A 13539-nucleotide genomic window follows, 5' to 3' on the forward strand; every position below is an offset into this window, starting at 1 on the left:
GTGGGCACTGAGGGCAATAAATTTGCCCCTCAGGACTGCTTTTGCTGTGTCCCACAAGTTTCTTTGTGAGGTGTTTTCATTTTCATTGAGTTGTAGGAAATGCTTTATTTCTTCTCTGATCTCTTCTGTTATCCAGGCTAAATGTATGTCGATCCCTTTGTATTTGCTTAAGTTCCTTGCATGAACTATGATATGGTCTATTAATATGTAGTGTCCGTCCTTGTCTTTCTGTACTGATTTTAATGAAAAGTTTATTTTGTCAGATATCAGGATAGCTACACCTGCTTTCTTACTGGGGGCGTTTGATTGGTAGATCCTTTTCCACCCCTTCACTCTGAGTTTGTTTGTATGTTTGGCTGAGAGGTGGGTCTCCTGAAGGCAACAGATGGATGGGTCTTGTTTTCTTATCCAGTCCTCAGTTCGTTTTCTTTTAATTGGCGAATTCAGCCCATTTATATTAAGAGAAAGTATAGAGAGATGCATTGTTGTCCCTGCCATTCCGTTTTCCTAAGTTTTTCTTTTTTCCTTTCCTCCTGTGCTTGCTCAGTTAGACTTTGAGTAACGCCTGTTTGGGGCAGGCCCCAGTTCCTGGCTGCTTTCTTCAGGTTGTGTCCCCCCTCTTAGAATTCTTTGTAATGCTGGCTTAATGTTTATGTATTCATTTAGTTTTTCTTTGCTATTAAAAGTTTTCAGTTCTCCATCAAATGTGAATGCTAGCTTTGCCGGGTAGATCAGTCTGGGTTGGCAGTTATTGGCTCTCAGGGCTCGTATGGTGCTTTCCCAGGCTTTTCTTGCATTCATTGTTTGTGTGGAGAGATCTGCAGTAATTCTTATTTTTTTCCCATTGTAGTATAGCTCCTTCTTCATTTTTGCTGCATGCAGGATTGTTTCCTTATTATTCAGATCTATCATTTTTACTATAATGTGTCTAGAAGTGTTTCTCCTGGGGTCTTGCTTGTTGGGTGTTCGATAAGCTTTTGTGATGTAGTTAAGATGGTCGTTTTTGAGGTGGGGAAAATTTTCATTGATTATATTGTTAAATAGGTGGTGCATTCCCTTGCTCTGGAATTCCTCACCTTCGTCCACTCCAATTATGCGAAGGTTAAATTTTTTAGCATTATCTGCTTGCTCTTGAATATCCCTTTGGTTTAATTTGAGTAATTTTTCCATATCTGTCACTTTTTGGTCCAGTTGGTGTATTCTGTCTTCTGTATCTGACACTCGACCTTCCATTTCATTCACTCTGTTGACAGTGGCTTCTATTGTGGTTTGCATGGAGGAAATGGATCCCTTTATGGATTCAATGTTGGTTCTCAGAGTACTGATCTCACCTCTCAATGAGGTATGCATTACCTCTAATTTGGCGTTTATCTCACTTCTTACTGAGGTTTGTGCAGCTTCTATTTTTGCATGCATCTCTTGTTTGATACCCTGTATCTCTTTGGATAGTTCATCCTTGTGCTCTTTCAATTTCTGATCAATTTCTCGCTTTATTTCTTGAGTCATTGCCTCCAGCAACCCTTGGAAGTAGCCTTTGTCTTCCATTCCTGCTTTGCTCCCACTGGAGCTCTCCCCTGTGTGGCTGCTGGCTTTTGAGGTGAGCTTGCTGTCCTGGGTGGTAGTAAACCTTGTGATTTTTCTCTGTGATTTTCGCATGGAGGTTCAGGAGACTGCTCTTCAATTTTGTTTTGGTGTGTCTGTCTTTGCTTGGTTGCTGATTCTGTATTGGTAGAGAGAGTCTGTGCCTGATCTGGGTTCTGTTGGGAGCCTATTTCCAGCTGCTATTCTGACTTACTTAGGATTCTCAGCTCTCTGCTGTAGATTGCTGGCAGTTCCCGCCTTTGGAAGGGTTGAGCAGCCTAGACTGCTTGTGTTTGCTCCTACAGGTGCTCTTGTGAAGAACAGATGCTCTGGATGTACTCTCCCAAATGCTGGAGTCTGCTATGGGCTCCTGATGTGTTTTTGTTTATTTGTTTTGGGCTGGTTGTGGGCTTGAACTCTAGGTTTGGGTGCTGTCCCTCAGCTTTTCAGCTCAAGGCTGGCACCCTACCGTTTGAGCCACAGCACCACTTCTGACCCTTTTTGCTTTTGTGATGCTGAGGAATCAGATGCAGGGCCTCATACATCCAAGACTATCACTCTATTGCTGAGCCGCCTTAACAGTCTGAGCTCCTGCTTACTATCAGGTGCTGGCAGCCTGTGTTGCCCAATTCCCAGTCTAGGGTATATGGGTGGAGTTTTGGTGGGGTTTGGGCTTCTCTTGTCCTGGGCCTCCAGGTCTTTTGTTGTCACAGGCGTGCTTCCCGGGGGAGTGTTGTTTCCTGGTTTTCTCCCCTCTGTTGAGGCGTATGCTCAGATTTTTACTTCAATTGGGAGGAGTTGGTTGTGTTGTTCAGGCGCCGGATCCCCGGGCCTGGTTCCGGCCCCAGCCTGGAGCGCGCTTGTTAGGCCTGTGCTGATGTGTATACCACCTAGGTTATGCAGCCTGGAGTGCACTCGTTAGGCCTGTGCTGATGTGTATACCACCTAGGTTATACAGCCTGGGGGACACAGTTCAAACTTCTTTTACTGTTGGTAGTCTTGACCCAGGGGCGCTGTTCCTGGCTTGGGCATTTAAGCTCCCTTCCAGGGGTGCTCTTGCTCTAGCCTGGCCAGCTGAGTGTGCTCCAGGGGCTGGTGGAGCTCTCAAACAGTTCCCAGTTTTAGTGGGTCCTGTGGTCCGGGTGCTGGGGTAGGGAGTCTAGGTCAGGGTCTGGGGATTCCCTCCAGCTCTGGTCTCCCTTGAGGGATACACTTCCCCTGTGGGGTACTCACCCTGGAGCTGGTTGTTTCTGTGTGGTGTAGGTCGTCAGTTGTTGTTGCAATCCGCGCTGGGTTGGGCGGTGGTGGCTCTGTGTGATTCTTTTCTGTCTCTGCCTCTGTCGAAGCTGTTGGGTCAAGAGTGTCCACGCTCAGGCAGCTTCTTCTCGGTACCTCTGGGGCCCAAATGACCCCGCCGGGTTGTTGCGATCGTGATCGGGTGGGCAGGTGGTCTGCAGACAGGACCCTTTGTCGCGCCGAGCGGCTTTGGCGGGATGGAACCTCTCTGCTCGGGTGGAGAGTGCTGGATCGTTGCGATCGCGATCAGGCGGGCTGGGTGGTCTGCCGACAGGTCCTTTTGTCACTCTGCTGATGCCGAGCGGCTTTGGCGGGATGGAGCCTCTCTGCTTGGAGAGTGAGGGGTGGGGGTGGGATCCTCGTGGAGACTCCCGGCTGGTAGGTTTCTCTGTTCCTGGCGATCTGCTGTTCTGCAAACCAGTACCTGATGTTCTGAAAATGGCCCCCTGTGTCTCTGCTGTTTCTCTGGGGCTCCCACAGCCCCCGCCGGGCCGGCTGGCAGGCGGCTTGGCACACTGCCGCGCAGCCAGTAAAGGTTGGGGGAGGGGTCTTCGCTTTTCTCTGTTTTGAAATTCTTTTCCTCTCTTTCTTTTTTTGTTATTCTCCGCCTCTGGTTTTTCTCTGAGTGTTCGTCTTTTTGTTGTTGTCGGTCTCTTGGGGAGATTAAGCGTTGGAACTCGAACTCTCTTTTTGGTTGGAGAGAGCTGTGGCGTTTCCCTACTGCCCCGTCGCCATCTTGGTCCCCCCCTCAGAAACATTCTTTTTAAAATTAAATTTTATTCTATTTTTAATTGAACAGAGAAGTTTCCATCCAACAATGTGGTATATGAATACCACAAATCTTGATTATTCTCTCACATCAATACCAATTCCACTGTTTCCAGAAGCATTCTTTCTGAGAAAGAGTAAGGTAAATTTAGAGAAATCAAACAAGCAATCAAGAAAGTATATACTAACCTTGTTAATTAGACATGAATGAAATACCTCAGTAATATTTGAAACTTACCAGTGCCACTAAAGTGATGAATTTGAGCAAGCTATGAAACAAGACAAAACAACAGCAGTAACACACCAACAACCGCACTAAAAGAAATTAAGCACTTTCAGGGTGTCTGAACAAGGGAGAGTCGTAACAATTGTAAAAGTAACTTAAAAATTATCACAAAATTCTGTGTAGAAATCAAGTTGGCAGTATGATTTTCAGGCCACTGAAAAGAGTTTATTTGTTATTTCATATATCAAATATTTGAGAGTCTTTACTGTCTTTTTCTTACTGACAGGGTGTCTTTATTGAAGCATACCCACTTTATTACATGTGTCAGGTTGTGTAGTAGGCACTGACAATATCTCAATGAAGATGTCAGGCAATGTCCCTGCTCTCATGAACTCTACTTCCAGTGAAGAGAGATAAACAAAAAACAAATAGCTTATGTCAAGTAGTACTGTGCTACAGAAAAAAATTTCTAGTAGCACAAGAGCATTAGAGTGTACTAGAGTGAAATATACAGAATTGCTGTTTTATATAAGGTAAAAATGAAGACTTTTCTGATGTCTGTAAGAAGAAATTAGAACTAAAGGAGAGAGAAGAACTACACACAGCTTTAGGTGAGGGAGCCTTAAGGGAACCGATTTGACATGAAATCAAAGAATAGAGCCATAGAGAGAAGGGCCAAGTGGGAAAGAAGTAATATCACAATCCCACTCAGTTGAGAAGAATCCTATGACCACTTATTCAAGTTCATTATGGGCACAAGGGAGAGTGACACCAATACTGATAACCTGGATTTTATTTTTCATATGATAAATGAATGATCTTAAGTCAGATGAGAAGGGGAAGATGAGGAAATGAATTTCATTTGGAATACCTCCTAATTCAAACAATGTCAAATTGATATTTCATCACACTTGGTAATGTAGATGTACTAAAAATGTGCCCGAACAATTCCTCAAAGAAACAAATGCCTGATTGATAAGTGGGCTAAAGACTTAAAAGAGAAACTTCTCTGAAGAGGAAAGAAGGATGGCCAATAGACACATGAAGAAATGCTCAACTTCTCTAGTCATCAAAAAAAAATGCAAATCAAAACAACATTGCGATTCCACCTCACCCCAGTTATAATGGCTATAATCAAAACATCTACTAAGAACAGATGCTGGAGGGGATGTGGCCAAAAGGGAGCCCTACTGCAGTGTTGTTGGTGGGAGTGTAAACTTGCTCAGCCACTTTGGAAAGCGGTATGTAGGTTCCTCAAAAGACCACACAGAGCTCCCAATGACCCAGCAATCTCACTTTTGGACATTTACCCAAATGATCACAAACAAGGCCATAGTAAAGCTACCAGCACAACTATGTTTATCGCAGCATTATTCACCATAGCTAAGATATGGAATCGACCCAGATGCCTCTCAGTAGATGAATGGATCAAGAAAATGTGGTATGTATATATATATATATATATATATATGTATATATATGTATATACATACATATGTGTGTATACATATATATGTATACACACACACAATGAAATTCTATGCCTCCATCATAAAGAATGATACCATCCTATTTATTAGGAAATGGAAATGGAAAGACTTGGACAAAAAAATCATATTAAGTAACCGAGTTCCAAAGAAATTTAGGTCCCATGGTTTCCCTTATTTGCAATAATTAGGATACATATAGGATAATTTTATCAGATGAGCTGAAAAGCTCAAAAACCATGTCCAAATGACCATATAAGATGATTTTAAGTGAAAAGAACTCCACGATAGGATATAAGAGGTCCATCTTTATTATTGTTTTAAATGTACCAAGTGATTTTATTTTATTTTTTGTTGCTGTTGTTTCCTTTGTCTGTTCTTTCCCCTATGGCATATCCCCTTTTGTCACTGTACTTGATTTTGGTGCCTTGCATCTTGTATATGCATATTCCTAATCTGAGGAAGGGAAGGGGAATAACAAAACTCTGAAACAAGGACACAGGATGACCCATTGCAACAAGGATACCCACAGGGCAGTACATTGAAAACGAACTTTACAACTTCGGGTGGTTGGGGGGGGATGTGAGGGGGAATGATGGGAGGGGACATGAGAGGAGTGTGGGAGGTGAGGAAGGAGGAGGGAAGGGATAGTGGGACAACACCAAGGAAGGGAAGGGGTAACAATGATGGACTAGTAATATACTCATTGCCTTACTCATGTAACTGTAACCCCTCTTTACAGCATCTTTAAAATCAAAAAAAGTCTTAAAATGACATTTGGAAATGAAAAAAAATGTGTCCAATATTAAAACTGAGGGAAAATAGGGGATTATTTATGGTCTTTGGATTAGAAAGGGATTATTTATTTATTTAAGTGAAAATGAGCAAGAAAATGACAGTATTATTATCAAACATTTCATTCCTATATATATTCATATATACTTATATGATATAGCCACCAATGGTCTTGAAAAAATAAACTATGACTAACATGGTAGAAAAGAATAGCACAGCACATGTGGCATCTGTAATCTTTACTGTAAACTTGAAAGAGGCACTGATATTACCATTTAATTAGACAACTTAAATAACATTTCTAAGACTGATATCTAATGAGGGAAAGAACAGGAATGCCTGTTTTTTAAGCCAATAATTCTTTAAAACTCAAGACTAGTAAAAGTCCAAAGAAACATAGGTCCCATGATTTCCCTTATTTGCAATAACTAGTATACGTCCGGGACAAGCAGAAAAGATCAAAAGCTATGTACATATGACCAGATGAAATGATGTTAAATGAAATGAATCACAAGATAGGGACACAAGTGGTTTTTTCTTCTTGCTATTGTTTCTAATGTATTTATAATGTACCATGTGATTTTTTTTGTTTCTTTGTATGTTCCTCCCCCACCATATAATCCTTGTTCTCACTGTATTTGATATCGGTGCCTTGCATCTTGTATATACACTTCTCTAATTTGGGGAGGGGAAGGGAAAAAAAAACAAAATGCTTAAAAAGGGACACAGGTTGACCCATTATAACAATGAGATGTACAAGACACTATGTTGAAAAACAAACTTTACAATTTAGTCAGTGGGAGGCTGGGAGTGTAGTTGTGGAGGTGGTTGGAAGGGATGGTAGGGGAAAAATAAAGGATGAGGCAACAATGCTTGATAAGAAATGTACTCGTTATCTTGCCCATGTAACTGTAACCCCTCTATACAGTATTTTTACAATAAAAACGTATTAAAAAAGAAGTAAAATTTTATAAAGATGGAGAATTGCAGAATACAGTGTGAGCAGAAGACAAATTTAGAGATCATTATGGTTGACAGACTTGATGATAAGGAGGAAAAAAGGGAAATGATTGATGCTGAGTCGATATGATGTGAATGAAGATCAACAATGTGTTGGATTTAGAGACAGACATGAAGCAAAAAAGCGAGATGAAAGCAATTGGATGAAGCATTTGGAAGGACCCATTCACAGTAAGTAAAAAGCAAAATCACAATAAAACCACCCAAGCTCACTGGAAGAAAAAAAAAAACAATAATTACCAGAACAAAATGTTCTGGCCTTAGAAACATGTGATAATATACTATTTGTTTCACCTCACTACAAATGTATTTAGCAAATTTTACCAACTATTAAAAGCACATGCATATTCTTTCAATATCCAGCATTTTAGGCTGGATGACAATGAAACTGGCATTGTTTTTCAACATGTGATTAGTCTTCAAAGTGAAGTTTCCATCACTGTCTCAGACCAGTATTTCATATGCAGTATTTTAAATAGTCCTAACTAATAAAGGAATGCTAATGAAATTATTGTCTAGGATGCTTAACAGGGACATATGTTAAAGATGTCATATGTGATATTTTAATTAGTTGCTATGCTAAACTTGTTTTTCTGATACTGAAAGCAACTCAGTCAGTTTATTTTCTTAATTTTATATTAGTTTATTGTAAGGGTGATGTACAGAGGGATTACAGTTACATACGTAAGGTAATGAGCACATTTCTTGTTGAACATTGAAACCCCATCCCTCATTCTCTCCCACTTTCCTTCCTCAACTCCCTTTGCCCCCAGTTGTAAAGTTCATTTCCAACATAATGTCATTTGAATATCACTGTTGCATTGGTTCACAGTTTCTCCTTTATCTCACCATTTTGTTATTCCTCTTCCCATCCCCAAATCAGATAAATGGATATACAAGACACCAGGTACAAAATCAAAAACAGTGATAACAGGGGATATACCAAGCTGAGGGGCAATGAAAAAAAAAAGAAATAACACAGAACATTAAAAAAAAAAACAAAAACAAACAAAAAACCCTCTTGTTTCCTTATCTTGGAGTTTGATTTCAATTAGAATCATTTTATATGATCATAGTTATAGAGCAATTGTGATCCTCTACTAGGCCTATCCTAGATATGTACAAATTATTACAAATGAGAGAAACTGTAAAGCTTGTGTTTCTTTGGGTCTGGTTAACTTCACTTTTTATGACCTTTTCCATATCTTACCATTTCCTTACAAATGAGGCAATGTCATTCTTTCTGACAGAAGCATATAATCCCATTGTGTATATATACCACATATTCTTGATTCATTCATCTACTGAGGAGCAACTAGGATGGTTCCATATCTTAACTACAGTAAATAATGTTGAAATGAACATAATTCTGCTGGTAGGTTTAGGGTGGGCCTTGTTTGAGATTGTTTAGGTAAATGCCCAAGAGTGGGATTGCTGGGTCATAGGAGAGCTCTATGTTTAGTTTTTGAGGAATCACCATACTGCTTTCCAGAGTGATTGAACCAATTTATAATTGAACCAACAGTGTAGTAGTGTTCCCATTTGGCCACATCTCTGCCAGCATCTGTTATTAAATTTGTTGATAATGGCCATGCTAACTGGGGTGAGGTGTAATCTCAATGTATTTTTGATTTGCATTTCTTTTATGGCCAGGTACTTGCACATGAACAGGCCTGAGGACACAGAAATGATCCCACCCACCTATGTCCACCTAATCTTTGATAAGAGAGCCAAAATTATCAGATGGAAGAAAGACAGCATCTTCAACAAATGGTGCTGGAAGAATTGGCTATACATGGAGTTAGATATTTATATATCACACTGCACCAGAATTAACTCCAAATGGATCAAAGACCTCCAGGTAAGAGCAGAGACGCTGAAAATATTATAAGATAGGAGATACACTAGAGTTCTTTGGCACAGGTTAAAACTTCTTAAATAAAGATCCAGAAACACACTAAATCAAAGAAAGTGTGGATGAATGGGATGGCATTAAAGTGCAGAGCTTCTGCATGGCAAAAAACATAGCTAGCAAGGTAAAGAGAAAGGCCGGCACTGGTGGCTCACACCTGTAATCCTAGCTACTCAGGAGGCTGGGATCTGAAGATCTCAGTTCAAAGCCAGCCTGGGCAGGAAATTCCGTTAGACTCTTATCTCGAATAAACCACTCAGAAAAGCAGGAGTGGCATTGTGAATCAAATGCTAGAGTGCTAGCCTTGAGTTGAAGAGCTGAGGTACAGCAACCAGGCCCAGAGTTCAAGCCTCATGATCAACCCTCCCCCCCCCCCAAAAAAAAAAGAAAGAAAAAAAGAGAGAAAGAAAGAGAAAGCCTACAGATTGGGAGAAGAGCTTCACTAGCTATACAACAGACAAGGCTCTCAAATTTAAAACATACCTAGAGGTCAAAAAATTACACCCCCTCCAATCAAATCCTCAAAGAAACAAACACCCCATATTAAAAAGGGACTTCTCTAGAGAGGAAATAAGAATAGTCAATAGCCCCATGAAGAAATGCTCAACTTCTCTGGCTATAAAAGTAAGTTTTATCCAATATATTAGTGAATACTTGACTGTGACCCCAAAAGGAGAGAGAATATGGTGAAGGGGGTGAATTGTTTTCAAGTATCATATATACATGTATGGAAATATAATGAGACCCCTCATGTTGCCAATGAGATGATATAACTCACAATTAATATAAATAAATAAGTTATCAAAGTTTCACAATTATTTTCATAATTAACATACCTTGGGAGTCAGAAATACATTAAGGAGCATATATAGGTTCTAATTACACTTAAAAATTGGGGCTGGGAAGGTGGCTCAGTGGTAGAGGGCTTGCCTTGCATGCATGAGGCCCTGGGTTCGATTCCTCAGCACCACATAAGCAGAAAAAAAAGACAGAAGTGGCGCTGTGGTTCAAGTGGTAGAGCGCTAGCCTTGAGCTGAAGAGTTGAGGGACAGAGGTCAGGCCCCATGACCGGACCCCCCCCAAAGTAATTGTTTGATTGCTCAGAAAATATATTAAATATAAATGCTGATTTCATCTTTTAATTTTCCTTAAAAATTCCTCTATATTTCTTTCTAAAGGAACAATATGAGTGAGAAGATCTGCATTGAAAATATTAATACAAGCTATTCAGAGCAATGAAAACATCACTTAAGAGGGACAACCTGAAGGTGACTTTTTAACAAGCTATTCAGAGCAATGAAAACATCACTTAAGAGGGACAACCTGAAGGTGACTTTTTATGTACTTAACTGCCTTGAAAAATGCTGTCATTTGGTAATTAAGCAATGAAAAAACAATACTTTAATAATTAATTTGTAGAATAAGATAGATTTCATTAAAACCATTGATTGATATTCTAAATGAGTTGACAGTATTGCTCTCATTTAGGAAATAAATGTTAAACACTTAATTTAGAGTCTTATTAAAAACTATAATAATATGAAGAATTAAATTTTAAATGAAATAAATTATGAAACATCAAAAAAATAGCATTTCATAATTCCACATTACAAAGTCAAGTTATAAGTAACATTACTTCTGTAATGTTAAATTATTTCATTATTTAAAAAAAAACACTGCTTCCCCCGCTTTTTTAGCCATTCTAATAGGTATGAAGAGAAATCTCAGTCATTTTCTTTTTTCCAGTAATTGGAAAAATTGCTGGAAAATAGTCCTCATCTCTTTAATGTTTTAGTCATCATTCCTTTATTTGAACTACCATATAATTGCTCTTGTTAAAACAGTTTAGCTGCAAGTTTTCAATGTAACAATTGCTTGTATGTACTTAACTGCCATGAAAAATGTTGTCATTTGGTAATTAAACAATGAAATAACAATACTTTAATAATTATTTTATAGAATAAGATAGATTAAGTAGACACAACAGACCTTAAGAAATTAAATGTAGCATTTTGTTTCAGAAGTAGGTACTTGTCTCTTTAATATAGACTTGAATGCTTGATTTGACAAGACTATGTAACAGTCATGTTTTGTCTTAGATATAGTCTTTCTAACCTTGCCTAACCTAGCTTTGAGCTGAAGTCCTCCATCTCTCAGTCTCCTGTGTAGCAGAGATTGTAAGTATATATGTCAAAACATTATAATAATACACTCTTATTATACTATAAGCACTGTGATATATGTTCCCAAAGATTCATTTTTCTCCTTAACCTATTTTATTTCCCCTCATGGCTAATGATATCACATATATTTTCATATAAGTGCTGGATAACATTTTGAAAAAATGATTTTCCATGTACTTGTCCAGTTTTAAATGTTTTCTTTATTTTTGTAAGTATTATTCATTTTTCATCTGTTTGAGGTCTTAGACCTTATATATGATTTGTAACTATGATCTCTCATGCTTTAGTTTATCTTACAATTTATTGCTTTTTGTAGAGAATTTAGTTTTATTTTGATGCAGTCTCAAATGGAATTTTTGGTTTGTTTTAAGTTTCTTAAAACAAACCTAAAACATTGGCAAAGGCAATATCAAGGATGTTTTTGAGGTTTGAGGTTTGAAATGTCAAACATAATTGATTTTGACTTATGTTTATAAGTAATATAAATAGGGATACAGGTGGACCCATTGTAACAATAGATGTACAAGTCCTTATGTCATAAAACGAACTTTACAACTTTGGGGAGGGGGATAGGAAGGGGAAACAAAGGAGGAGGCAACAATGCTTGATAAGAAATGTACTCATTATCTTGCCCATGTAATTGGAACTCCTCTGTATGGTATTTTCACAATAAAATTAAAAAAGTAAGTAATATGAAGAAGGTCCAGTTTCATATAGAAATGACACTTCAAAATATAAGATAACTTCGGGGCTGGGAAGGTGGCTCAGTGGTAGAGCGCTTGCCTTGCATGCCTGAGGCCCTGGGTTTGATTCCTCAACACCACATAAGCAAAAAGAAAAAAGCCAGAAGTGGTGCAGTGGCTCAAGTGATAGAGCACTAGCCTTGAGCTGAAGAGCTGAGGGACAGCACCCAGGCCCAGAGTTCAGGCCCCACGACTGGACCCCCTCTCAAAAAAATATAAGATAACTTCCTGTGTGATCCTTGACTTGAAAATGATGTTTCTAAACATCTTAAGAATAGTCTATCCCTGTAGTTTGCACCAGATTTTAATATCTATGTGCTTATCTCTGGTTATTTTCTTTTTTGACAGTTCTAGAATTTTAAGGAAGAGGCTCTTGCTTGCAAGGTAAATGTTCTATCATTGGAGTCATTCCTGAGTCCTTTTTACCTTAGTGCATATACTTTAAATTTGAAAAATCAAAAATTAAAAAAAAACATTTCATGTATCTGTAATCTCAATGACGTTCTTCCACTACTATTTCATGGGACAATTTTGTACTATTTCTTTGATAGTTCAAAACATAAAATATAAATTACACATTTGAGCTCATTTAGTCCATTCAAAAATAATTTCATCTTCCATTAATATTCTCTGAATGTATATTCTAGAGCCTTCGAGTTTCCTATTAGTCCACTTACAGTTTCTTCTAAAAGAAATCAAGAATGTATAGACCTTGAAGAAGGTTCTTTGATGTGTGTGTTTTTTCCTCGTTATCTCATTTCCTGGCTAAAGTCAATTGGACCAGAGACAGACCATTCATATAGATTTTTTTATCTTTTTGTGATCAAACCCAGTGTTTTATTTATGCTACAATAAACTATCTTCTGAGCACATTTAGCCACTTTTAAAAGTTAAAAAATGTGTTATACATTTGTGGGTGAAAGCTGTGAGTCTATACCCATGCAGAGCTGAGCTCAAATGGATTTGTTGCACACCAAAGTTGTTATTAAAGCAATTTTTTAGTTATTGCAAATAAGGGAAACACGCAGAAACGGTCAAATAAGCTGATGTTAGGTGAAATGAACCCCAAGATAAGTACTCAAATGCTTTTTCTTTCTTGCTATTGTTTCCAACATAGTTATAAGGTGATTTCTTGGTTGCTTTGTATGTCCCTCCCCCACGGTACAACCCCTGTTTTCACTGTATTTGATGTTTGTGTAATTTGTGGAGAGGAAGGGAAAAAAATTGTTTAACTAGGATACAGGTGGACCCATTGCAACAATGAGATGTACAAGACATGTCAAAAAACGAACTTTACAACTTTGGCAAGGGAAAGGGAAGGGATGGGAAGGGAAAACAAAGGAGGAGACAACAATGCTTGATAAGAAATGTACTCATTACCTTGCCCATGTAATTGTAACCCCTCTATACAGTATTTTCACAATTAAAAAAAAACAATTTATTAGTGAGTGGAACAAAAAATAAACTCAAAGAGAAGCCAGAGATCCATGATTATAAGACAGAAATCCCCAAAAAGTCTTCAGTCTTT

This window comes from Dipodomys merriami, unplaced genomic scaffold (genome assembly GCF_024711535.1).
Source record: "Dipodomys merriami isolate MVZ:Mamm:240054 unplaced genomic scaffold, mDipMer1.0.p SCAF_3, whole genome shotgun sequence".
NCBI lineage: Eukaryota > Metazoa > Chordata > Mammalia > Rodentia > Heteromyidae > Dipodomys > Dipodomys merriami.